Source organism: Hippoglossus hippoglossus, chromosome 21 (genome assembly GCF_009819705.1).
Source record: "Hippoglossus hippoglossus isolate fHipHip1 chromosome 21, fHipHip1.pri, whole genome shotgun sequence".
Classification (NCBI taxonomy): domain Eukaryota; kingdom Metazoa; phylum Chordata; class Actinopteri; order Pleuronectiformes; family Pleuronectidae; genus Hippoglossus; species Hippoglossus hippoglossus.
Genome location: NC_047171.1, coordinates 24,580,779 through 24,608,469, shown reverse-complemented (window position 1 = coordinate 24,608,469; position 27,691 = coordinate 24,580,779). Strand labels below are relative to the sequence as shown.

Below are 27,691 nucleotides of genomic sequence, written 5' to 3'. Positions count from 1 at the left end.
AGCCCATTGAAAAAGGGAGGAACGGTCAAAATGTCCTCACTTTCCAAAAAGGCCCTCACTCTGTAGGGTCTATGCTTAAAATGGTCCTCACAAAGTACAGGAATAAACACACACACACACACACACACACACACACACACACACACACACACACACACACACGCACGCACGCACGCACGCACGCACACGCACACACCTCATTAGGTGACCATGAAAGATGAGATGTAGTATATATATAAAAAGAAATATATATATATATATATATCAAAATACAGCAGTTAGCTTAGATTATAATGCATTAGGTCTGCAAATGTGTTTCAGGTTCTTTTGTATGTTTCGTCATATGCTCCACATTTCAATATCCTAGCAGGGCCTTACTAGTGTTACTTAAAATCATACAAGAAAATGGCAGAGGAATAAAATATGTCCAGAATATTGAGGTGTGTGAAAAATTCAGACTTTAATAATAATGTACTTGACTTACACACAGATAGCAACAAGGTAATTTTACTGTCACTGTAATTAAACTTACAGTGACACACCCATCAGACATTCTGCAGTCCCCTCTGCTTTGGAGAGTTTTTAAAACATTTTTTAGCTCATTGATTTGAGTTTACTTCCTAAAACATTATTGTTGTTCCCTATATATGTCAATGATTTTGCCACACATTATTCCTTGGAAAGGTATCGAGGATGAATGAATGAAGCTGTTAGTGGTGACACGCAGCAGTAGTTGTACAGTGTGTGTTGTGGTTTGTAACCTGTCTGACTTATCTGATCATCATCACTCACCTATTTTTTAATTGATCTACGTGTGAAAGAAGCAATAGCAGTGACTCACTTTAGTGTGATGGGCTTATTAATTGATTTGACACTTTTATGTCACTTTTTTGGTGCACTTTGTGTGCCCCAGGAGCCTTTCCAGTGTGGCAGTAAGTTTTTCCTGCTGCTGTATCACTTTGGTATCCTTCAGCAGCTCTTCCCATGAAGATCATCTGGCCAGAGCCCTCTATGGGGAACTGATGCTGGGGAGCCAAGTCATCGGGTGTAAGGAAGAAATAGAGACATGGTGGTGTGCGACAGAGATTTAAGTGGAAGGGTTATCAGCGGATACCTCTTCCCACAGTCACTGTTGCCAATGTTCAGTCATTTTTCAACAATATCGATGAGCTTCAGGCAAGACTCACAGTCCGATCTGGAAATTGAGGGGTTTAGTAAACTCTTTCACCTTGACTGAGACCCCACAGTGACCGGTAAGTCAAGGCTTGTGTCGATGTTTTAAAGGGCCCATATTGTGTAAAATACATTTTCTGGGCTTTTACTATCCGTAATTACTTTAAGAGGTCAGTAGGGACCCTCAAAGTATGAAAACAGTCACTTCGCGGCCTTTTTCACTCAGTCCATTCTAAGAAATATGTTATTTAAACGTCTCGTTTCGTACTTCCTCCCCCACCCAGCCGGTACCAGTCCAGCCTCCGAACCCACCACCCCCGCTCCCCACCACCACCACCACCCCTCCACACCGAACGCGACACCAAGCAGACTTGTTGCTGAGCTAGCAGCTTGTTAGCTACCACAGGCTAACCACAACAAACAACACTGCAGAAACACTGCAGCGTGGAGGGATGCAAGGAGAAGAATGTGTCCGCGCACATTCCTCCTAACAACGTTACTGTTCGGCAGAAGAGAGGACATAGAAAAACAGATTGCAGCAGTTTTTTCGACTTTAAACCACTGATATATCATCCTAGGGGTACCAATACCTCAAATTAAATCACAGAAAGGTGTCAAATATGGGGCCTTTAACAAAAAGTGGTGTGTAAAACGGCAGTCATCAGGCAAACACTGTGTACACGACATTTAACTCCTGTCTATATCCCTACTTCTTCTTTCTTTACAAGAGGAATTCCTATTATTTATTACACTGTGGTGAAAACAGTGCAGTGCTCCAAGAGATTGCGCTGTATGCACTAAACTTGGTTATGGGTGACCTTAACCACTGCAAACTAGGAAAGTCTTTAGTATGTGACACACACCAAGTGTCACGATCTCTGTTATTGTACAATAATGTAAGGATGTAAATCCCTGTGTAGAGCTCCACTCAGTTTGTCTGACCACACATTATTTATTTGGTGCCATCCTACAAATCGGTCCTGAAGCAACTCAAGCCAGAACAAGTATTAGTTCCGGTCTGGTCTATCCAGTCCCTTCTGGACTGCCCATGCTGCACATATTGGGCTTTGATCAAATATGTCTGTGATTACCTGGATGAACTCACAGACTATGACAGCATACATTTCTTTTGTGAGGACTTGGTCATTACCAGGAAATATATTTTTGTTTATTCAATAATAAACCTTGGGTCTCCAAATCTGTCAAAAACACAACTAACCAGCATAATATCAGTTTTAACCCAGAGGGAATGATTTGGAGAGACATTTACAAAGAAACTACAGAAACAAGTCAAAAGGGATCTTAAGCTTGCTGAATGTAACTACAAGGACAAAGTGGAAAGCATGCTTAGTGACAATAACCCTGCAGAGAAGGGTGTGGATTCCATGATCAGGATGCAGTCCAATTTCTTTTAATGGCAATGAACAGAATTTTTTTAATAATTGTTTTAATGTCAGTGATTATAGTGAGGATTTTAAAAAATATGGTTCCTGAGCACAATGCTGTTCATGTTGATAGCATCATGGTCTTGGGACTCTTACAGAGCATAAAGGAAAGAAAATGTCCCGGCCCTGATGTTATTGGGGAATTGTACTGTACAGTTGGTGGACATTTTCTGTTTCATTTTTAATTGGTCACTCAAGCATTGCAGGGTTCCTTGTCTCTTGAAGCATTCCAACAATTAAAGGTGCGCATTCACTTAATACAGGACTGTCACACTTACATCTCTCGTCATGTAATCTTACAAGATTGTCAAGGATGACTCCTGAATACAGTCCAAGAAAATTTGGACCCGCTCCAGTTTGCATACAGGTCAGGCAGGGGCGTGGACGATGTTACATACACCCTTTTAAACATGGTTTGAGCAAATCTTGAGGCTACAAAGACAATTTTTTATTGATTTTTCCTCTGCTTTTAAGTGCATTCACCCCCACATTTTAGCAGAAAGGTTACAGAATTCTGACAACATAAATCCTGGTCTTATATGTTGGCTGATGGATTTTTTAACTGTAAGGTCACAGTTTGTAAAGGTCAATGGAGTTTATCTGATGCTCTCTTCTCCTCCCCTGGATTGACCCAGGGGTGTGTGCTCTCGCCTATTTTATTTTTTTTATACACCAATGACTGTCAAAGCCAACATGCACAGCGTCACATAATTAGGTTGCCAAGGATTCCGTCACCCTGTTCCTTCTCAGCATTGACGACCCTGATCATGGCCCAGTGTGTGTGTGTCCAACACCAAAGAACTGACAATAGATTTTAAAAAGAATCATACGGTCATCTGTCCTGTGGTGCTTAATCACCAGGCTGTTGAGGTTGTGCAGCATCTTGGCACAATAATTGATAATAGACAGACTTTTGAGTTCCATGTGGATGTGCTGAGTGCAAAAAAGCCAACCAGATGTGCGCAAAAAAGCCACCCAGCAACCAACCAATGTTGATTTTAGTTTTATGAAAATGTTTTTATTCTTGTTTTATGAGTTAGTGTTCACTTTTACCTTTGACTGTTGGTTTGGGTGATCTTTATAAGATTAGGTCTTTGAATAAGACCCAATCAGTCTTGTTCAATTCAAGCCATCCACTGTTTTGACAGTTTGTGTTGCTTCCCTCTGGCCGTAGATTCAATCGACCTAAATGCAGGATGAACAGATTTAATTTAAAATTCAGAATTTTCCCCTGCTGTCATTGGCCTTTTAAATAAGTCTGTGTAATTTGATATTGTATTTATTAACATTGTATTTATTGCTTGGGGATAATAAAGATTTCTTGACTTGAATTGAATTAATGAAAAATCTTGCAATGTTAAAGAAAAGTAATGCAAAATTCCTGGATCCTACTTTTTCTGGATAAAGAGTAAAGAGTTATTTCTTGGCCAATGTCCCATTCTTCCACCAAGTTTTGTGGAAATCTGTTCAGCATTTCAATCCTGCTGACAAACAACCAATCAAATATGCCACTACAACAACTTTGCAAGGTGAAAACATGTTAGCATTGTCCTTAGAGGAAAACAATTATGAATAATAACAAGGTAAGTGCCATATGAAAAAAAGATTTATATGATGTTGTTTACAGGTGTCCTCCAAATTAGTTATGAATGGAATAATTTAACTATTAACCAAAAAAATAAACATTTACTCCTAATTTTTAGAGGATTTCTCAGACTTTTTTTTATCAGAGTTAGTGTTTAGCACAGATAGTCATTATAGTAGGTGATTTCAACATTGATGTTGTTGCTAATGACAGCCTTTAATTCATTAATAAACTTAATTGGTAACTGTCACATCACTGTTTCAATCACAATTATGGCATAGAAATTCCAAATTTAATAATATTTCCCAAAATACCACTTCTGTAATTTAATTGAACTGTCCATTTAAGACACAAAAATTTCCCATTACTTCCTTTGCTTGCCCCCTGCTGCTGCTGCACCAGAATTGCTGCCCTTTGATTCAGCATCTCAGCATTGTTGCTCATGTGATCGTTATCTACCTCCTGGCTCTGCGGATCACAGTGTCTCTAGCAATCAGAGTGAGTCCGAGTCCTCAGGGGAAGAAGTCCACCAAAATACCAAAATGCAGCCCCAGTCCATCAAGGTTCACTCCAAGCCAAGTATGAATCAGAAGTCCAGTGTCTGTGCCGAAGCTCCATCCTGGCTGGGTGGCCCATGCACTGCATCCTGGAAGAACTGAACATTCAGTTCCATAAGGCCTTAACCACAAGGATGTTTTCAATTCCCTCCTGACTGAAGAAAATTCTGCCAATGCTGTACATGACATCCAAAAGTAAAGCACTCTGCTGCTCCACTATCCTCTACCACACCTGCAGACAATATGCCTGTATAAAAGTCTCTGCTGGAGCATGGTCGATGTTACAGCACATTACTTGTGATCTGCTATAGAGACCATGTGGGCATGCACACAGCTTGTGTTCAGTAGCGAACTTACCTAGAGAGTAGTTAACTCCCTCGCCTGGCTGATCCGTTCGGCAATAGTGTTAAATATCCTTGTTTGAGTGCGTTTGTGACAATGTACTGTAAGTTATAATCACCTATACCTGATGTTATGTTTCATTGTACAATGACACTGGTTGTCGATATTATATTTTGTTTTAGAAGCTCGTGTGATAATTAGCAGGCTATTAGCGTTGCCCAGGAGGTCCTGTAATGAGTGAATGGGCAGGTGTGTACCCCAGCTCATATGCTACAACTTGTCATTTATGTGCCTATTTATTTAGTCAAATGTTAAGGCTAATGTTTAGATATAGCCTGTATCTTTTACCATGCTAAGATTGGGGGGGGGGGGGGGGGGGGGGGGGGGGGGGGGGGCTTTCAGAGGTTACACCTTTTAAAAACTCCCTTTTAAGAAAATCTCTCGTATAAATACATCAGGCTTAGTATAATTATAGAATCATAAATTGTAGCTTGAATAGATATAAGTAAGTATGCTATAATGAGTGTAATCAGTGATACAATTTCCAGGCTACATCTGATGATACATTGTTAACATTGCATGTCTGTCAAGCTCATCCAAGAAAATCTGTTGGAATGGAGAGAGTGGTACCACTGTACAGTTTTCTAAGAGAAGTCTTTCTGCTGACACCAAAACACTGTGCTTCACATAAAGCACATCAGCTGTATCATCGCGTGACAAAGTCCCAAATATTTGTCCTCCCAAATTACAGGAAAAACTCATATTCACATGTCCATGGCATACTAAGCTGTTGACTCCAATAATTTGGACTTCAATTGTCCTTTTGTTGTTCTTAAACTTTCCCAGTAATCCATTAAAACACTCTTACAATAAGTGCAATTCAACTATGAGGGTACAAACCCAGAACAGCAATAATCATGTAAGTACATTAACACCAGAAAGAATAAACTGGTCCTCAGTCACCTACTCATCCTATATAAATGTAAAGTACAATTTAAAAACTGTTATAACCGCTGCTTCAAAAGTGAAAAGGTCAGGTTTTACTCTGAAAACGTTACACTCAGCTCGTGAATATGTCCATTCCTGAAGATGCCACGTCAGTCGTTAACATCACCACGTTAGAGGGCTCGTCAAATCACAGCCTCGCGAATGAAGCGTCTGTCTCCCGCAAACAAGAAACTACCGGCCGCTGCGGGGCGCTTTACCTGCTTTCATGGCGCGCTGGTTGCTAGGCGACGTCATGCGCCCCCATATTTAAGGAAGCTGCCGTGCATAGCTCTCCTTCCTTCCTTTTCCGCTCGTCTCCTGTGGCGGAGTCTTTGGTTTGGCGTGGACGAAGTCGTCTCGTTGCCGTTTGGCGCAACAGCCAGTGCAAAAGTCAAACATCCCCTATACACAGTGCGGCTGACCGCTGGCGTGGGATTGATCCACCAGGGACCTTCAGGGCGCAGTTGCGGATCTGCTTGCTTGATTCAGCTATGGCTGTGGAGACTCTCACCCTCCGGGTTGCTGTGTGGCTGTACCTTGGCTTGACAAGGTGAGGCCCTGCTCCTTCGTCGGCCGTCATTGGCCACCATGCTTCAGACGGCCCTGCTGTTCTGGCTTATAAGGCACTGTTCTGGCTTTGAAGGCACGGTTCTGGCTCTAAAGAAACTGTTCTGGCTGTAAAGAACGGTCCGGGCTTTTAAGGAAGTGCTACGCTTTTACGGGAGTGCTCCATTTTTAAGGAAGTGCTCTCTATCTCTCTCTTTCACTGTGGCTCTCCACGCTCATTTGAGTTGAAGCGTGGAGTGACCACCTCAGAGGGACGCCTGACTTTTATTAACTTTCTAATCCCATTTAAATTGTTGTGTATATTGGTTTGGATTTGGTTTATTTTGTTGTTTTGTTTTGTATTTTTATTTTGTTTTCATCAGCACTGTGACAGGTTTTAATTATCTTTTTATTCTTGGTCAGGTGCTGTGGGCCTGAGGTGGCGACCCAATCCCTGGTGGTGGCGTTTTCTTCACGACACGTTTTGTTAGTTTGGAGTGTCACGGGTGGTTAGTTTATTAATCCTTCCCTTTTTCCTTTGGTTCTCGTCGCTGTGGTAAGTCCCAGCCCTGTCCTTTTTGCTCTTGTCTAAAGTGTTTAATTTCATATGTTAATTTGTGTTCTGTTGATTGTTTGTTTCATTGTGCTTTTTGTTGATTGAATTTATTTGAGTTAAATTAAAGTTCTTTTCTACGAGTAAAACACGTCTCTTGCCCAGTGATATAAACGAACCTGTGCTGTTGCACACAAAATAGTTTAGTTAGTTCCTGGAGGTGAAATTCCCCAGGCGGCGTTGTTGCAATCCCTCATTATCCCCGCTTTCCCTCACGCTACATTCTGGCGTTGTTGGCAGGATTTCACATTTAAAGGGAGACGTGTTTTAGTTATTTCCGCTATTTCGTAGAACTATTTATTGATGGGCGTCTTCTCTGTGGTTTGAGTGTTGTGAATGTACAGTGGTAAAGCCAGAACAGCAGTGTTTAGTCCGGTTTAACTCTACGTACCATTTTGTCGAACTTTGGTGCCGTTTTCCCTCGTCGGCATGGAGGATGAGATTCAGCAGCTCAGGGAGCTTGTGTTACAGCTTAAGGCAGATAACGAACAACTTCGGCAGGCGCTTGCTGCATCTCCGTTGGACCCCGGTGGCGCTGTTTTCTTTCCCTCTGGTGCAGCTAGTCAGGCCCCGACTGCAAGTGTAGCCGCTGCTGTCACAGAGCGACTGGTTGTTGTTCCCAGAGACCGTAAGTGTCCCATGTTTAATGGCAGGGCAGGCATAGGAATAGCTGAGTGGATAGAGGAGATACAGGCATGTGTGCGTGCTCGCCATTTTTTTGCCATCTTAAAGGAGCTATATGGTTGTGCTCAGTCATATGTGACCTTACAGCAGGCTTTCTTTTCTTGCTAACTCGAAGGAGAGATATTGCAAGAGTTTTCCTTAGCGCTCATGGCTGTAATGGCACGGGTTAAGCAGTGTGCACCTGATGGGATGCCTAATGCAGATGTTCTCCTCCGGGATCAGTTCATGGAGCATGTTCTTGACAGCTCTCTTCGCCGGGAACTCAAGCAACTAGTCAGACGCCAGCCCATTGTCACCTTGTTGGAGCTTCGCGTAGAGGCAATTAGGGGGGAGAGGGAAGGTCTTCCAGGGGGTGCTAGGGAGCGTAGCTCCTCCTTGCCATCAGCTTATGGTCTTTAATATGGAGTGCAGGGTCGCTTTCAACTCGCCCCTCATGTTACTCCACCGGGGCCAGGTTTGAGTGAGTTGATGGACCTTATGAAGTGTCAACAGGAGCAGCTTAACCAGCTCACCCAGACGGTAGGGGCAGACTTTTCGTGGTGGTCCTTTAATCTGTAGAAGGTGCCAGCAGCCTGGAGATTTTGCTCGGGAGTGTGATGGTGAGCGGGCTCCGTTTCAACGCCTTGCTAATTCAGTAGCTGGGTCGAACCCACACACCACCGTACCGTCCCATTCCTCCCACCAACCGGGAAACTGAAGCCCACTGAGCTGCAGAGCCACAGCTACTTGGAGCTTGATGTTGAACTATGTGGCAAGGTGATGCCCCGTTGTGGGATTCTTGTTGTCAAAAACCCCCCTGGTTTTGTGTTTTCTGTCCCTGGCATCTTGGGGATGATTGTGATACGCAAATGCTATCGAGAGCTCTTCGGCGCATTCGGGCCCTCTCTTTTTGATTCACCCTCGGTGTCACAGGCGCCTGGTCCCGTTATTGCGGCCTTGCAGCAGTACCATCAGTCTGCCGCCCAGGCTCCAGGGGGCCACACTGGCATTGTGAGGGTCCGAGGCAAGCAAGCGGTGTGCATACCTGGAGGGGTGATGAAACTGGTTGCTAGTACCTGTCCAGAACAGTTCTCTAGACAAAGTGCTCTGTTTGAGCCCTCTGAGTCAGGTTTACCAGCTGGGTTGCTAGTTTCACCATGCCTTATACAGGTTGTCCGGGGTACAGTGTACGTCCCAGAGGGTCAATGATGGGACGACCGAGGTTCTCCTTTACCCACGGACTAGTCTGGGCGTCTTGAATGCTGCCCAGGTTGTCAGCCTGCCTGCAGGTGTAACTGAGGAGTGGTCAACCTTGGCAACTGTCTCCTCCCATACAGTTGCCCCCTCAGTGCCAGATAGGGTAGAGTCACTGGATCTGTCTGAATTGACTGAGCAAGCCAGTGTAAACTCTCTACTACGCAAGTATCAATCAGTCTTTTCAACCCATGAAGGTGACTTGGGCTGCACCAACCTCCTCTCCCATGACATACCTCTGCTCGATGAGGTTCCTGTCCGGCAGAGGTACCGGCGTATCCCTCCCTCAGAGTACGAAGCAGTGAAGGTTCACATTAATCAGCTGCTGGAGTCCTGGGTCATTAGGGAGAGCAGTAGTCCATATGCATCACCCATAGTATTGGTAAGGAAAAAGGATGGGAACCTGCGCTTGGACTATCACCTCCTTAACAATAAGACCAGAAAGGATGCATTTCCTCTGCCTCGCATCGAGGAGAGCTTGGATGCACTCTCTGGGGCTTGCTGGTTTTCCACCATCGATCTGGCCAGTGGTTACAACCAGGTTCCTATGGCAGAACAGGACTGACCCAAAACTGCATTCTGTACACCATTTGGCCTTTTCGAGTTCAATCGCATGCCTTTTGGCTTGTGTAATGCCCAAGCACTTTCCAGCGTCTGATGCAGAAGATGTTTGGTAACGAGCAGGGTCAGTCCTTGCTACTTTATCTTGATGATAATATTGTCTTCTCCTCCTCTGTTGAACAACATGTGCAGAGGCTGGAAATAGTGCTTGGTCGGCTCCAAAAGGAAGGCCTAAAAGCGAAGATCGAAAAGTGTGCGTTCTTTCAACGGGAGGTTGGTTACTTGGGGCATGTCATCACAAGCCAGGGAGTCTCCACAGACCGCAAGGAAATGTGGCTAATTGGCAGCGCCCCCGTCACATATCGGAACTGCGCTCCTTTTTGGGCTTCGCCAGCTACTACCGTCGCTTTGTAGAGGGTTTTGCAAAGCTAGCTGGCCCTCTGCATAAGCTGGTGGCTGAGCTGGCAGGTACCAAGTCCAAGAAGAGGCCGGGCCAGGCTTTGAGTGCTGGGTGGACACCTCAGTGTGAGGCGAGCTTTGAGGCCTTGAAGTCAAAGTTGGTCTCGTCCCCAGTGCTAGTATATGCCAACTTTTCGCGGCCTTTCATTTTAGAAATTGACGCCAGCTATAGTGGTCTTGGGGCTGTCCTCTCACAGGAGACTGACAATGGTGTGAGACTGTGGCATATGCTAGCAGAGGCCTTCGGCCCACCGAGCCCAACATGTCGAACTATAGTTCCATGAAGCTGGAATTTCTTGCACTCAAGTGGGCCATGACGGAGATGTTCCGGGAGTATTTGTTGGGGCATAAGTGCCTAGTCTATACCGACAACAATCCGTTGAGCTATCTCCAGTCTGCTAAATTGGGGGCCACGGAGCAATGATGAGCTGCTCAGTTGGCCGACTTTGCCATCAAGTATCGTTCAGGTCGCAGCATCAGGAACGCTGATGCGCTCTTACGGCAGTATGTTTCTGGCTCCCATTGAGTTGCTCATTCCTTGCCTGGCACTTCAGTCCCCCTAGGCTTTCAGCAAGGGCCACACCGAGATCCGGTGGTGTCTGCAACTCAGTTCCTAGTCTCAGCTCTTCAATCCCACTCTGCATCTGATCTCGGAGACAGCCTTAGCAAAAGTCACTAATGACCTTCTAATAGCTTCAGATCAGGGATTTGTGTCTGTCCTCATCCTGTTAGATCTTAGTGCAGCATTCGACAAAATTGACCATATTTTTCAGATCGATTCCAATTTGTGCAAATTAATGATGAGTCATCTGTGCGCACCAAAGTTAACCACGGTGTTCCACAGGGCTCTGTGCTTGGCCCAATTTTATTCTCACTATATATGCTTCCACTAGGAAACATTATCAGGACACACTCGGTAAATTTCCACTGCTATGCGGATGACACCCAGTTATACTTGTCAATAAAACCTGAACAATGTAATCAATTAACTAAACTCCAAGCATGTCCCAAGGACATAAAAAGCTGGATGACCCGCAATTTTCTCTTATTAAACTCAGATAAAACAGAGGTTCTAATACTTGGCCCTAAACGCCTTAGAGATACATTATCTAACGATATAGCTGTGCTAGACGACATTGCCCTTGCTTCCAATAAAACAGTCAGGAACTTGGGTGTGATTTTCGATCCTGATTTGTCCTTTAATTCTCATTTAAAACAAATTTCTAGGACTGCCTTCTTCCACTTGCGTAATATCTCAAAAATCAGACATGTCCTTTCTCAAAAAGATGCAGAAAAACTAATCCACGCTGTTGTTACATCCAGACTTGATTATTGTAATTCCTTATTATCAGGCTCCAGCAGTAAGTCGTTAAAGACTCTGCAGCTTGTCCAAAATGCTGCAGCACGTGTCCTGACAAGAACCAAGAAAAGAGACCACATTTCTCCTGTATTAGCTTCACTACACTAGCTTCCGGTTAAATCTAGAATAGAATTTAAAATTCTCCTCCTCACCTTCAAGGCCCTTAATAATATGGCACCATTATACCTTGAAGAGCTGATAGTACCAAATCAACCCACTAGAGCACTGCGCTCCCAGAATTCAGGCTTACTTGTCATCCCTAAAGTCTCTAAAAGTAGAGTAGGAGCCAGAGCTTTCAGCTATCAAGCTCCTCTCCTGTGGAATCATCTCCCACTTTCAGTTCGGGAGGCAGACAACATCTGTACGTTTAAGAGTAGGCTTAAAACCTTCCTTTTTGATAAAGCTTATAGTTAGAGCTGGTACAGGCTTGTCCTAGACCTGCTCTTAGTTACTGCTATAGGTTTAGAAGGTCGGGGGACACATGACACACGGAGCTTCTCTTTCCAGCTTCTCCTTCCTCTTCTCAATCGTTATCACATCAAAGTAATTCATATCTCGTCAATACATGTTACTGACTTGACTTCTTCCCCGGAGTCCCTTTGCCTTATCGTCCGCAGATCCAGGGCCGCGGCTGTGGCCACATCGTGGATTATGATCTGTGGACTGCGTATCAGAGATCGTAATGGTGGATCCAATATGGCGGATCCTGTATCGTGCTGGCTGATCGTGATAATAATGGCGGATCCTTTATCGTGTTGGTATCTGATAATGGTGGTGGACCACGATCAAGGTGGCAGCTGATGGTGGATCTTCATGGCGGCAGTGGACAATGACTGTGGACTATAGTGGCATCCGATCTTGATGGTGGATCATGATCGTGGTGGCTGCTGACCATGAACTATGATTGCAGCAGGACTGCTTGATATATAGTATTTCTCCTCAGATACTCGACCATTACTGACAATAATCCATCAATTCACTGACCTTCAGTTATACTTCAAAATGTTTACCCTAATCAATGCTGCTAAAACCTTTATCTTGATGTTCTCCTTTACACTTGACATCTATTGCACTTCTGTCCGTCCTGGGAGAGGGATCCCTCACATGTGGCTCTCTGAGGTTTCTACCTTCTTTTTACCCTGTTAAAAGGGTTTTTAAGTAGTTTTTCCTTACTCTTGTTGAGGGTTAAGGGCAAAGGATGTCACACCATGTTAAAGCCCTATGAGACAAATTGTGATTTGTGAATATGGGCTATACAAATAAAATTTGATTAATTGATTGATTGAACAGATCTTTTATGAGACAGTGCTGTTCTGGAATCAGATTCAAGGAGAGATATTGCTTCAATTGATTAATAAGTCAAGCATTGCTTAACTTGCTTCCCCTGATGGCTGGCCACTGATGATAAGAGACAACAAACTTGAAACATGATTCTTACCTTAGTAACTCACACACACAAATTACAAAGGAAGACTTAAAGGAGGTTTACTGTCCTTTGTTTTCTGTCAATCACTGCCCTGAAGCTGATTGAAATGCACGTGTCTGTGCACTGCTCATGTACCACTCGTTTCGGAGTGTGCAGAGGGGCTTTTGTACATGTCACACTATCTCTATCTTAAACGTTCATTAATCCCTGCCATTGTTTGTCCTGAGATTTATTCTCCTTTCCTCTTTTTGAAAAATTTAAATTATTGTTTTTATTCAAAAGTGTTTATTTGTGGATCTTTACAAATAGGCTTTTTGAAATTAGAGGTAGATTTTGATAAATTACATGATACGAAAAATAACTCAAGCTTGCTAACAATTAAACTGGTAGGAGACAGTTGAGTTAAGCTTGACTTAATTTATATTTACCTACTTACCACTGAAAACAAGTACAAGAAACAACATGCATATTGTAAATATTGTTTTTCCTATGCACCACATTTACATTCTCGTACAACAATGTTGTTACTTTCAAAAAGAATAAGACTAGTACCTTACCCGTCAACAAGAGCACATGCTACTGACTGATGCACCAGCTGAACCCCAAACTACATCAGCGATCTGATTCACCAGTTGTGGCTCCACTCCTAATAAGGAAGACGCCAGATTTTTTATGGGGGGGGCAGAGAGAGAGAGAACAGGGATGATCACGCTGCTGTGGACCGGACCTTACCTGATCTCAGTGTTTCTGTGAAGCTGGCTTCCAGACCTCTGCTGTGTCAACGCTCCCAATCTTCAAAGCTAAGGAATGTAATAATTTTGTCCATACTGTGTGTATCCGCGAGCTATTCTGTTCACTATTGAGTTCTGCCTTCCTCTGTGTTGTGGGTGTCAGATCCAGAGGGCGACAGCAGAGCTGAGGAGGCAGAATATTATTTATTGGCACATGCAGCATTATTTAAAGGGAAGTGATCACACTGTAGAATGTTTAAAATGTTTTGAAATGTTCACAGTAAAGCTCCAAACACCAAGTGCTGAAATACCACAGACTACAGCTAACCCAAATAAGATATCGAAATAATGAAAGGGCCAAGACCTGCCTGAACATCTGTGAGGATTTTCAACGAGAGCCCACTGGGAGTTGCCTCTGGACTGAGCTGCAGTGACCATAAAATGGTACATAACGTCCTCCGAGTGGGCAGCAGCCAGTCACTAACACCTGTGGTGCAGCGATAATGGCAAATCTTCAGGGGCAGAAGGACACTTACTGTCACGGCTGATTATGGTCATTGAAGTTGTAGTTTCTGTAAATAAAGAGGGTGTATTCTGTCGACAATTAAAGCTGTATATAATGTTTGTGGTGGCTAAGTACAACTTTTTAAGATCAGTGGTGCAAGGTTTCGTACTAGAACTGGGACCCAATAGCACAACTCGCAGACAGAGTTCAGTTTTCAAAAAGAAGTGGTCTAGTACACAGGGAGTCAAAATCATCAGGCAAAGGTATCCGAAACGTGAGGCAAAAACGAGGTCAAACAATCCAGGCAAATGTGGTCGAGAAAACATGCGACGAGACGAGACAAGACTTGGTGCTATTGCTGGAACGCTGCGTGCAATACAAGACGAACTGGCACTGGACAAAGGGAAGACACAGACCTTATATACAGACAGACATCATCTGAACTACACACAGGTGAAACACATTAGGGAGGGGAAGCCAATCTGTGAGACGCACAGCGGTAGGAGTGAAGCTACCTAGAGGAAACAGAGACAAGCGTGAGTATCAAAATAAAACAGGAAGTGACACAGAACATGCCACAGGAAATGGTGTGTGAGTGTAACCATGACAAATGTGGGGCTGGAGGTTCTAAAGGAGTTGTGAGGGAGGGGTGTATTAACAGTTGTTCCCCAGAATCACCATGCCTGTAAATGCTTCTTCGAAGCAATGTACAAATTGAATGAAACAGCATTTAATCATAGGGAAACAACTGACTTAAAAATAAGAAGTAGGAAAGACATAAGAATGATCTCTATGATATAATTTAGTCTCCGGTATCCAAAAGGTAGAAAAAGTTAAGCTTTTCATAAATAATCTATTAATTCTCACAGGAAGAAATGTTATCACCCAGTCAGTTGCTGTAAAGTATATTAGTCATATGTCACCTGCCAAACACACGCTCCTTATATGCTGCCATGCTGTTAGAGCTGCTGTAACAACCTGATGGAAACATACAGCTCAGAGTTCTCAGCTTCAACTGGTGAATCTATGATAGTTTGAGCACCAATCCTGCATTAATTAGTAGGATTCTTACATTTTTATTATAGTTTAACCTTTTGCAGTGAATGTAAGACTTATTTTGCAAACACTGAAAGAAAGACAGCTTCATAAGTCTGTCCACCTCAACCTTAATAATCAACCTTAACCTTCTGCTGTGTTGCGATAGTGGCAAAGGTCATGCAGAGAAGGAATGAGTTTTTGGCTTTAGAGTCAAGGCATGTCTGACCATGTCTAATATTGTTCCAGCCAGGGGCAATGGCCTTTACATGTCTGGCTTGCCAGTGCACACAGAGGATGAGAAACCATCCTTCTCCTCCCCACCTTAAACACCAGCAGACACCATACATTACACAAACACAAACACACACACACACACAAATTGTGTCTACTACAATGTATTTACATTACAATTCCTGGAGACTTACTCTCAACTTAATCATAACTACTACCTGACCTGAACCTTACCCTAACTTTAAAACATGTCTTCATCTTATCCTACAATGATTTATGTGATGGGGACTTGCTTTTTCTTCCCATCAAGAGGAAAATTCCCCATTGTGTAATTTAGGAAACTCACAGCATATAACAAATCACAGCTATTAAAGACATTTCAACATATAAACACAAACATACACATATACAGTATATTAAAGTTGACAAAACAAAGGATGTACAGTATATACTCAAGACATGGACATGAAAACAATACATATAAAGCCTCACAGAAAAACTGTGGCTTGTAAAATACACACACAGCATACACCAACATGCTATCTAACAGTTTTGTGGCCACTGATGTACAGCTGGTAAAGAGGATCCTGCCCAGGTTCAACTCTGACTTCACCTGAATGGATTGAACATTCCTGAACAGTCACTGTGAGGTAGGAACTCCGCTCCATCTCAATCCAGCCACTGTTAAAAAAAAACACCAACTAATATCTAATCTTACAGAAGTAGATGCTTGAGGCAATGACCATGCACAGATGAGTAAAATTCTCTACAAATATAACATTTGAAAATATATCTCTCTTTGTGTCTCTTAATTTCAGCTTGATTAAGAGTAACAATTTCATTTAGACATACACTTAAATATACTATATGTTTAGAATCAGAACTGCTCCAATTAAGTCTAAACTCCCATATTTGGAGGGACTGTACTGATCCATGTGAACACTAGCTGACTAGCTAAAATATGTTCTGTTTCTTTACCAGTTATTTTGACGATCCAGTGTTACCCAAATTGACAACCCAGAGTTGGGACCAGGAGGCAGAGCTGCGGTCCTACACACTTCTCTGCGCTCCCTCTAGATCTGTCACACAACCACATCCCCATAGAGACTTTGTCTGCCCCCTGCCCCATTAAATTATTTAAATAGAAAATTTACATAGGGAGAATTCCACATAAAAACCTAAGATAAATTCGCACAACCTCTATGAGAATGCAACGAAGCAAGATAATTAAATGTGGACTCTTAAACGTAAGATCATTGTCATCAAAGGCTGTTTTAGTAAATGAATTAATTTCAGATCACAATATTGATTTATTGTCCCGGGGTGCATCCTGAAGAATATGTCAGCTTAAATCAGGGATCGGCAACCTTTTTGACAATAAGTGCCAATGTGAAATTTTCTTGTTAATTAGTGGGCCATATCAAGATTATTTTTAACTAGGGCTGTCAAAATTAACGTGTTAACGGGGGGTGATTAATTTGTGGAATTAACGCGTAGATTTTTTAACGCATGCGCAGAATGACCCGCTCCATGTACCCATACCCACCCCCACTCACTCGCTCAGAGAGACACTCGCAGTGAGATCAGAGCTCGTTCACGTTAAGCAGCCGGTCAGTGACTTTGTAGAAGAACAGTGAAATACAGAGTTTCTCTGGTCACAGCTGCTCAGTGATCAGCACCGCTGCGTCATGATCTGAGCAGAAGCTGCAGTTGGTTTGTACCGAGCTGGAGTTTCTGTGTCCTCCTCCACTCTGACCTGCTCTCACTTGAACTAATAAACACTCATCACTAGTTATCAGGACCTGATCAGTACATGAAATAAATACAGTAAGATCGTAATTCACGTCGGCAGCAACGACTCCCGGCTTCGTATGTCGGAGGTCACTAAAGTTAATGTGGAGTCGGTGTGTGCTTTTGCAAAAACGATGTCGGACACAGTAATTTTCTCTGGCCCTCTCCATAACACAACAGGTGATGACATGTTTAGCCGCATGTTGTCTTTAACCGCTGGCTGTCGAGGTGGTGTCCTGTAAACGGTGTGGGCTTTGTAGATAATTGGCAAACTTTTTGGAGGAAACCTGGTCTTGTTAGGAGAGACGGCTTTCATCCCACTTGGGATGGAGCATCTCTCTTATCTAGGAATATTACCCAGTCTATTAAATGACAACCCAGAGTTGGGACCAGGACGCAGAGCTGCAGTGCTAAACACGTCTCTGCACTCCCTCTAGATCAGTCACACAACCACAAACCCATAGAGATTGTGTCTGTCCACCGTCCCGTTACATTATTTAAATCAAACAATAACAGAGGGAGAATTCCACACAAAAATCTAATACAAATTAACACAACCTCTGCAACAACTCAGGAAATAAAGACTTTTAAATGTGGTCTGTTAAACATAAGATCATTGTCATCAAAGGCTATTTTAGTTAATGAACTAGTCTCAGATCATAAAATAGATTTATTGTCCCTCACTGAGACCTGGCTGCATCCTGATGAATATGTCAGTCTAAATGAATCTACTCCCCCAAGTCATGTAAATACACACGTTCCCAGAGAATTTGGTCGAGGAGGTGGAGTTGCTGCTATTTTTAACTCCAGTCTATTAATTAATCCTAAACCTAAACTAAGCTACAACTCATTTGAATGTCTTGTTCTTAGTCTTCCACGCCAATCCAAGAAACACCAACAGCCAATCATATTTGCTGTAGTTTACCGTGCTCCTGGTGCTTATACTGAATTTTTAACAGAATTCCCTGAGTTTTTATCAAACCTAGTCCTAAAGACCGATAAAATTATTATTGTTGGTGACTTTAATATTCATGTTGACAATAATAAAGATAGCCTTAGCGTAGCATTTATTTCGCAATTAGACTCAATTGGTTTCAGTCAGTGTGTACACCAACCTACTTATTGTTGTAACCACACACTTGACCTTATATTATCATACGGTGTCAAAATTGAAAATCTAACAGTACTTCCGCGCAATCCAATTCTATCAGACCATAATTTAATAACCTTCGATTTTTTCACTATCAGAATATATGCCACTAATAATGAACTCATTTTCAAGATGTTTACCTGATAGTGCTGTAGCTAAATTTAAGGAAATAATTCCGATTACATTTAAACCCGTACTATCCGTCGATATAAACAACAAATTCATTAAAAACCCTCGCTCCACTGAGATTGACCATCTCGTCGATAGCTCTGTAAGGTCATTACGATTAACATTAGACTCAATAGCGCCTCTAAAAAAGAAACATATAAAACATAGTAAATTAGCTCCGTGGTATAATTCCAAGACACATGAGTTAAAACAAGTATCAAGAAAACTAGAAAGGAAGTGGCGCTCCAGCAACCGTGTTGAAAATCTCCTAGACTGGAAGAATAGTGTTAAAGCATATAAGAAGGCCCTCCACAAAGCAAGAGCTGCCTACTATTCAAAACTAATAGAAGAGAATAAAAACAACCCCAGGTTTCTCTTCAGCACTGTAGCCAGGCTGACTGAGAGTCACACCTCCACCGACCCAGTATTCCTCGATCCCTAAATAGCAATATCTTTATGAATTTCTTTAATGATAAAATTCTAACCATTAGAAATCAAATCAACCATCTCCTGCCCTCAATTGGCACTAATACCCCATCAAGAATAGAAAACTCAGAAACTGCTGAGAATCTTACCAATTATTTAGACAGCTTCTCTCTGATCAGCCTCGATCAGCTGACCAAAATAATCTCATCTTCTAAACCAACAACTTGTATCTCAGACCCCATTCCTACAAAATTACTTAAAGAAATTCTGCCCCTAATTGACAGTTCATTACTGAACACAATACATCTGTCATTATCATCAGGATATGTACCACAGTCTTTTAAAATAGCTGTAATCAAACCCCTCCTCAAAAAACCCACCTTAGACCCAGAGGTTTTAGCCAATTATCGTCCGATATCTAATCTCCCCTTCCTGTCTAAAATCCTAGAAAAAGTTGTAGCCAATCAGCTGTGTGAGTTTCTCCAGGAAAATAATATATATGAAGACTTTCAGTCAGGGTTTAGAGCTAATCACAGCACAGAGACAGCCTTGGCAAAAGTCACTAATGATCTTCTAATAGCTTCAGATCAGGGGTTTGTGTCTGTCCTCGTTCTGTTAGATCTTAGTGCAGCATTTGACACAGTTGACCATAATATTTTATTACAGAGACTAGAACAGTTAATTAGCATTAAAGGAACCGCCCTAAAATGGTTTAAATCCTATTTTTCAGACCGCTCCCAATTTGTGCAAATTAATGATGAGTCATCTGTGCGCACCAAAGTTAACCATGGTGTTCCACAAGGCTCTGTGCTCGGCCCAATTTTATTCTCATTATATATGCTTCCACTTGGAAACATTATCAGGACACACTCGGTAAATTTCCACTGCTATGCGGATGACACCCAGTTATACTTGTCAATAAAACCTGAACAAAGTAATCAAATAACTAAACTCCAAGCATGTCTCAAGGACATAAAAACCTGGATGACCCGCAATTTTCTCTTATTAAACTCAGATATAACAGAGGTTCTAATACTTGGCCCTAAACACCTTAGAGATACATTATCTAACGATATAGCTGCGCTAGACGACATTGCCCTTGCTTCCAATGAAACAGTCAGGAACTTGGGAGTGATCTTCGATCCTGATTTATCCTTTAATTCTCACTTAAAACTAATTTCTAGGACAGCCTTTTTTCACTTGCGTAATATCTCCAAAATCAGACATGTCCTTTCTCAAAAGGATGCAGAAAAACTAATCCACGCCTTTGTTACATCCAGACTGGATTATTGTAATTCCTTATTATCAGGCTCCAGCAGTAAGTCGTTAAAGACTCTGCAGCTTGTCCAAAATGCCGCAGCACGTGTCCTGACAAGAACCAAGAAAAGAGAGCACATTTCTCCTGTATTAGCTTCGCTACACTGGCTTCCGGTTAAATCTAGAATAGAATTTAAAATTCTCCTCCTCACCTTCAAGGCCCTTAACAATATGGCACCATTATATCTTAAAGAGCTGTTAGTACCTTATCAACCCACTAGAGCACTGCGCTCCCAGAATTCAGGCTTACTTGTCGTCCCTAAAGTCTCTAAAAGTAGAGTAGGAGCCAGAGCTTTCAGCTATCAAGCTCCTCTCCTGTGGAATCATCTCCCACTTTCAGTTCGGGAGGCAGACACCATCTGTACGTTTAAGAGTCGGCTTAAAACCTTCCTTTTTGATAAAACTTATAGTTAGAGCTGGTCCAGGCTTGTCCTAGACCTGCTCTTAGTTATGCTGCTATAGGTCTAGAAGGTCGGGGGACACATGACACACGGAGCTTCTCTTTCCAGCTTCTCCTTCCTCTTCTCAATCTTTATCACATCAAAGTAATTCATATCCCATCAATACATGTTACTGACTTGACTTCTTCCCCGGAGTCCCTTTGCCTTATTGTCCGCAGACCCAGGGCCGCGGCTGTGGCCACATCATGGATTAGGATCTGTGGATCACGTATCAGAGGTCGTAATGGTGGATCCAGTATGGCGGATTCTGCATCGTGCTGGCTGATCGTGATAACAAAGGCAGATCCTTTATCGTGTTGGCATCAGATACTGGTAGTGGACCACGACCGAGGTGGCAGCTGATGATGGATCCTAATGGCGGCAGTGGACAATAACTGTGGACTATAGTGGCATCCGATCTTGATGGTGGATCATGATCTTGCTGGCTGCTGACCATAGACTATGATTGCAGCAGGACTGCTCGATACATAGTATTTCTCCTCAGATACTTGACCATTAATGACATTAATCCACCAATTCACTGACCTTCAGTTATACTTCAAAATGTTTACCCTAATCAATGCTGCTAAAACCTTTATCTTGATGTTCTCCTTTACACTTGACATCCATTGCACTTGTGTCCGTCCTGGGAGAGGGATCCCTCACATGTGGCTCTCTCTGAGGTTTCTACGTTCTTTTTTCCCTGTTAAAAGGGTTTTTAAGTAGTTTTTCCTTACTCTTGTTGAGGGTTAAGGGCAGAGGATGTCACACCATGTTAAAGCCCTATGAGACAAATTGTGATTTGTGAATATGGGCTATACAAATAAAATTTGATTGATTGATTGATTGATGAAGTAACTTAGTGTTGGTTTGATTCGCTCCAGACTTTATGAGGCTGCATTTAAACATCATGAAAATGACTCGTCAACATTTTGTGCTCTGTACAACACGAGACATGATGCTCACAGTCAGGACTCAGTGTTAAAATGAGCGGAGCGACACGCAGACATGATCCGGCACCATCAATTCATAACCAAACACATGACCGTACGTTTGTCACCTAAATCATCCCAATAAAAATGACCTATGAATGTGAAGTAGTTCATTTTCATCTGCATGAACTGAACTTGGAACTCGTTCTTTTTAAGTGTGAACTGGCTCAACGCTGCTTCTACAGATGGGCTCAGATTCAGATTTAAAATTCACATTTAATTGTGTAAAGGTTTGGTTGTTTGTTTGATTTAAAAAAGAAGAGAAAAATATTTTATTCAATCATCCTATATTTGCTAAAAAAAAAGAGAGCAAAGGCTAAGATGCCCCAATTGTTTAGGATAAAGGTTATCTTTGAGTTTGATTAAAAAAAGCATGTTCTAAATAACATCCTATGTTTGCTCAGAGGCATAGCAAAGAGACAAACAAATTTAATTATGGTGTGGTATGTTTTATTTTATTTTTCAATCTTAATAAATCTATCATTTGGACTTTAGCTAATGTTAAATGTATATATCTGCCTTCTGTCATTTATCTTTCCGTTCCCACAACAATATACATCGAAAATGGGGATTTTTCGGGCATTTAGAAATGGTGATTAATCTGATTAAAAATTGTAATCGTTTGACAGCCCTATTTTTAACATTAAGTTTTATTATTGAACCACATTAATATTTCCAACAGACATGTCATTTTATTCCATCCATATTGGCTATATAGAACAACACTTGTTTATGTTTATCTCAATATGATTGCAATAATAAGTCTGTCATTAACCCCACCAACCACACTCATATTCAGAATTGCGAAAGCTTGCTTCAGTCGCATGGTTTTTGGCATAGGCAAAGACTTTGAGAGAGTTGGCTTGCTTCCCATACCTGGACACTGCACATTTGATTGATTCTCCCTGTCTGCCTGATCTTTGAAATTTCTTTCGTGCTTTGTCTCAAAGTGGGGCTTAACACTGGACGTTAGGCACATAACATTTTCAAAACATAACGTGCACACAGCACGGTCCTTATGAAAAACAAAGCCACAGTCTTCTGACCATAAGGGCTGAAATGCCTGTGCCTTCTGTTTTTTAGCTAGCGGGGTTGCCATCATCAATAAACCTGAACGACTGCACTTCACAGAGATTTATGTGGGAAAATGCGAGCAGCACCTGCTGGGAGGCTTCTTCTTATTATTATTTAATGGCGATTGGAATCCAGCCTATGGTGCATTACTGGCACCTAGTGGCTGGGAGGTGTTAACATCAATCAAGCTAAATAATACAGTCTGTGTGAAGGCAAAACCTTTGAACATTTCTTTAATAAGAAATCGCCTGTGTGCCAATGATTATGGCGCTGCGTGCCATCCTAAGGTTGCTTACCACTGGCCTAAATTAATCTACAATTCCAACACACCTGAATTAAAACAAGCGTCAAGAAAACTAGAAAGGAGGTCGTGCTCCAACAACTGTGTTGATAATCACCTATCCTGGAAATGTAGTGTTAAAGCATATAAGAAGGCCCTCCACAAAGCAAGAGCTACCGACTCCGACACATTAATAGAAGAAAATAAAACTTCTCTTAGTTATGCTGCTATAGGTCTAGAATGTCGAGGGACACATGACACATGTAGCTTCTCTTCTTCTCCCTCTTTATCACATTGAAGACATTAATGTCTCATCAATACATGTTACTGACTTGACTTCTGCGCAGGAGTCCTTGTGCTTTATCGTTTGCAGATCCAGGGCCGCAGCTACAGCCACATCGTGGATCATAATAGTGGATTGCGAATCAGCGATCATGATCGTATTGGCGGATCCTGTATTGTATTGGCTGATCATGATCCTATTGGCGGATCCTGTATTGTGTTGGCAGCTGATCATGGATAGTGGTGGTGGACCATGATCGAGGTAGCAGCTGATGGTGGATCCTGATGGCGGCATTGGATCATGACGATTGATTGTGGATTATGGTGGCATCTGATGTGGATAGTAGTGGTGGACCATGATCGAGGTGGCAGCTGATGGTGGACTATTATTTTCAACAAGTCTTCTTCATATACAATATGCCTACTCAGATACTCTTCCATTACTGACAACTCCTCAATTCATCTACTTTCCATTATGTTACAAACTGTTTATTCTAGTCAATCTTGTAAATACTCTTATTTTGCTGATTTGCTATTCACTTGGCATCTATTGCACTTTTGTCCATCCTGGGGATCCCTCAAATGTGTCTCTCTCTGAGGTTTCTATGTTTTTTTCCCTATGTTAATAGTTTTTCTTTGGTAGTATTTACTTACTCTTGTTGAGGTTTAAGGGCAGAAGATGTCAAAGCTTGTCAAGCCCTATGAGACAAATTGTGATTTGTAATTATGTGCTATACAAATAAAAGTTTGACCACTGTGGAACGCGTCAGCAGAACCAAATTTAACCAGAGGATCACCGGTGCCTTACTCCCCTCCCTCCATCTACAACACCTGCCTTGCCCGCAAATCCACCAGCATTGTGAGCGACCCCACCTACTCCTCACAACCCCTCTTCCGTCTCCTTCTGTCTGGGAAACGGGAGCCACCAGACTGCAAAACAGCTTCATTTACCAGGCTGTCAACCCTTTCCCCTCACAAGGACTGTACCATTCCACTCCCACCATCAACAGATCTCTAACCCCTCCATCTCCATAAGCAAAGACTGCACCACAACCCACCCACAGAACCTGCAAGTTTTGATTTGCTTTGCCACCACAAAATCACCCAGTGTGTGCCTTGTTTCTGTGTCACAAATGTAAATGGTAAATGGTCTGTATTTATATAGTGCTTTATTGGTCTTGATGACCACTTAAAATGCTTTGCAGTATAGTTCACCATTATACCATTCGCCATTCACCTATTCACACACACATTCAGTGCATCATTAATGTGCAGCCCTTTATCATCGTCCGCCGGCCTTCAGTGGACGACCCGCCCTAACCCCCGAGCCACAGCTGGTGGTGGAGAGATGAAGGGCTGCTAACATCCAACCAGTCTAACAGGAACTGGAGAGAATGTATTGAATGATTGATTGTGAAGAAGTAAAAAATTCCTCTTTTCATAAGACCATCAAAACCAACCTGGACTGTTTACATAAGGCAGGTTGGCTCTGTTGATTCATGCTGTTGAAAATTCTGAGCCTACCATCAGCAGGCTTAGCAGAAATGTAGATTCATCACAAGAAACTAAATTTGTCAGTCTTCAACTGTTCAGTGTTTGTGAGTCTGTGTCACTGCAGCCTCAGATTTCTGTTCTTGGCAGGAATGGAAACTGACATGGTCTTCTTCTTTTGTGGACCATCCCCCTCAAGGTTGGACATTCTGTTTAATCTGACTGCTCACCACAGTTGTTAAACGTGGTTAGATGAGTTGAATGCAGTGCACTGCTGCCAAACGATTGACTAATTGGATTATGGCTATGTACCTAAAATGTGGTTGGTGAGTGTATATGCAATGTCATAAGAAACAACTCCAGGCCCATTTAACTGTGAAGTATGGTTGACAGATAAGCTAGTGAGCCAAACAGGCAAGGCACACTCATATTCAGCACTAAGGCATGTCCCAATTTGGCTTTTAACATTTTGCTTTGTTTTACCTCTGTAAGTTACATACTGGCTACATAATGTGCAACCTGATATAAATCAATTTAAACATTGAATTTAACCCCCAGATATTGAGTGCTTCATAGACAAGCAACTGCATTACATAATTGACAGTGCAGCATTCTGGAAGCCAATGCAATGATCTGAGATCAGATGTGCCAGGATTGTTTGTGAGTCAGTTTTAGTCTTCTGTTTGCTTTTGCTGAGAAAACTACTATACAATTATATCTAATTTTATATGAATTATAATTGCATGAAAAATACTGATAATTTGCTTCCCACATGGCACTCTCATTAATTTCCATGAGAAAAACGTAGAAACCTCAGACAGAGCCAGATGTGAGGGATCCCTCTCTCAGGACGGACAGAAGTGCAATAGATGTTGCGTTCAGGAGAAAACAAAAAGAAAATAAGTAACGTTATATTAGTTTATTGTAAATAAAATATCAGTCAAGGTAATGATTAAATACTAATTACTTAATATTTAATCATATAATAATAATAATGTAATATTTTTTCCCCCTCTTGTTCACTAGTATTATGTTCACTGTGAAAAGAGAACATAAAATGTCACATATTGTAGTGCTATTTCTTCAGTCAGCATTAAGAAGACATTTTAAATGGTTTGCATTTACCAGGATCTTTGACATTGATCCTGGAACTTACTTATTACTTCTGATTGCAACACTAAAGATGGCTGACTGAAAGTAATGTTAACGGTTCCATCTAAATAACTTGATAATGTTACATTAGATAACCTTGAGCTGCCAGTGGGTTTCCACTGTTTGTTACAGATATTTCGGTGCTGCTTCTTATTTAATCCTGAATTTATTCCATAAAGCTGGGTAAATTACTGACAGACTGTCAATGCAAGATAATTCTTATTAATGACAACAAGAACAAAATAGCAGCAGGTCAGAGAAGACACTTTTTCATCCAGGGGCTTTCAGGGACAGAGCAGTAATTCTTCATCCCTTATCTGAACAGTATCTCTGTAGGTCACCTAAGCATGGTAATGTCTTCCTAGTACCTTGCTAATGACAGGCCTCCCACTCCTCCTCCTTAAAGGTCATGACTAATTCCTTCTATCAGCTACCTTGACACTGTGCAGGCAGAAAGACGCCATGAAGCAGTATGCAACTCTAAAACTCTATGAGGACAGGCTGCAGGGAGTACACTGGTTTTAAATGGATTATTACCAAAAAGCAGGAACAATGAAATGACACACTAAATTAAAAAGACCTTACAGTGCTCTTCTCCAAAGGTCATGTTCCTCTACACCAGCTTGGTACCACTGAGGTGTATGTTCAGGTACAACATTTATCACTATGACAGATGAATGTGAACGAAAATATGTTGATAAATATCTCCCTGCAGAACTGTCTTGTATTTTTCCGCATGACCAAGGCCATTACTGGTTTCTGATTGGCTGGCAGGTGTCTCTTAAAATTGTAGAACATGGTATGTATTTATATAGTGCTTTTTTTTGTCTCAATGACCACTCAAAGCGCTTTACAGTACAGTTTTTTCACCATTCACCCATTCAGGCACACATTCATGCAGTACACCTATGGGCAGCACTTTCTATATGAGAACAATAGGGGCACTTTGGCAAGTGGAATGGCGATGACTGGGATAGAACCACCGACCTTCTAGTTAGTGGACGATCCGGTCTACCCTCTGAGTTACAGCCACCCCATCAACACAGTACATTTTTTAAATTATACATTGTGAAAAACTCCTATGAGGGACCAAAACCAACAATGAGTATTCTGTGAGTCAGTCTTCCCCATCTGCATGTTGAAGTGTCCTTGGACAATATACTGAATCCTGAATCGCCCCTCATTGAAAAAGTGCTGCCCATGGATGCACTGTATGAATGTGTGTGTGAATGGGTGAATGGCAATAAACTGTACTGTGAAGCACTTTGAGTGGTCATCAAGACAAGAAAAAAACCACTATTTACCATATATCATGTTATTCTTTTGTGCTATAAAGGTCTGTTGTTATCCAAAACCTCTCCTAACACTTGAGTGAGCTGGGCTGAGTGACATGTTCCTTCATTACCATGAATACATTGTAGATATGTAGAATGGCAAATCCCACAAACCTGCTTCCTCCAAATACTCTGCTGGATAATGGTTCAGAGTAGATACAAATTCCATCCTGTTTGAGTAACATTTATTAATTCAAAATTAGTATATTTGTGTCAGAAGGAAACTGTGCCAATTGCCACTGACAGGGAATAAGCTATTGAATAAGCACAATAATACACTGCAGCCCTTATGTAGAAAATTCTGAATGCATTGGAGGA

The 27,691-nt window shown here is 42.0% G+C and overlaps 1 long non-coding RNA gene across 2 annotated transcripts in view; it reads right to left on the bottom strand.

Moving 5' to 3' along the window:
• Positions 1-18,955: 18,955 nt before the first annotated feature.
• LOC117754527 overlaps positions 18,956-27,691 on the bottom strand; it is a 46,032-nt gene continuing 37,296 nt past the window's right edge. For both annotated transcript variants that reach the window (XR_004612451.1, XR_004612450.1), the window contains 2 exons: positions 21,460-21,462; positions 18,956-18,968 (listed from right to left, as the gene is read on the bottom strand). This is a non-coding gene — a long non-coding RNA (uncharacterized LOC117754527). The remainder of the gene's footprint in view (positions 18,969-21,459; positions 21,463-27,691) is intronic.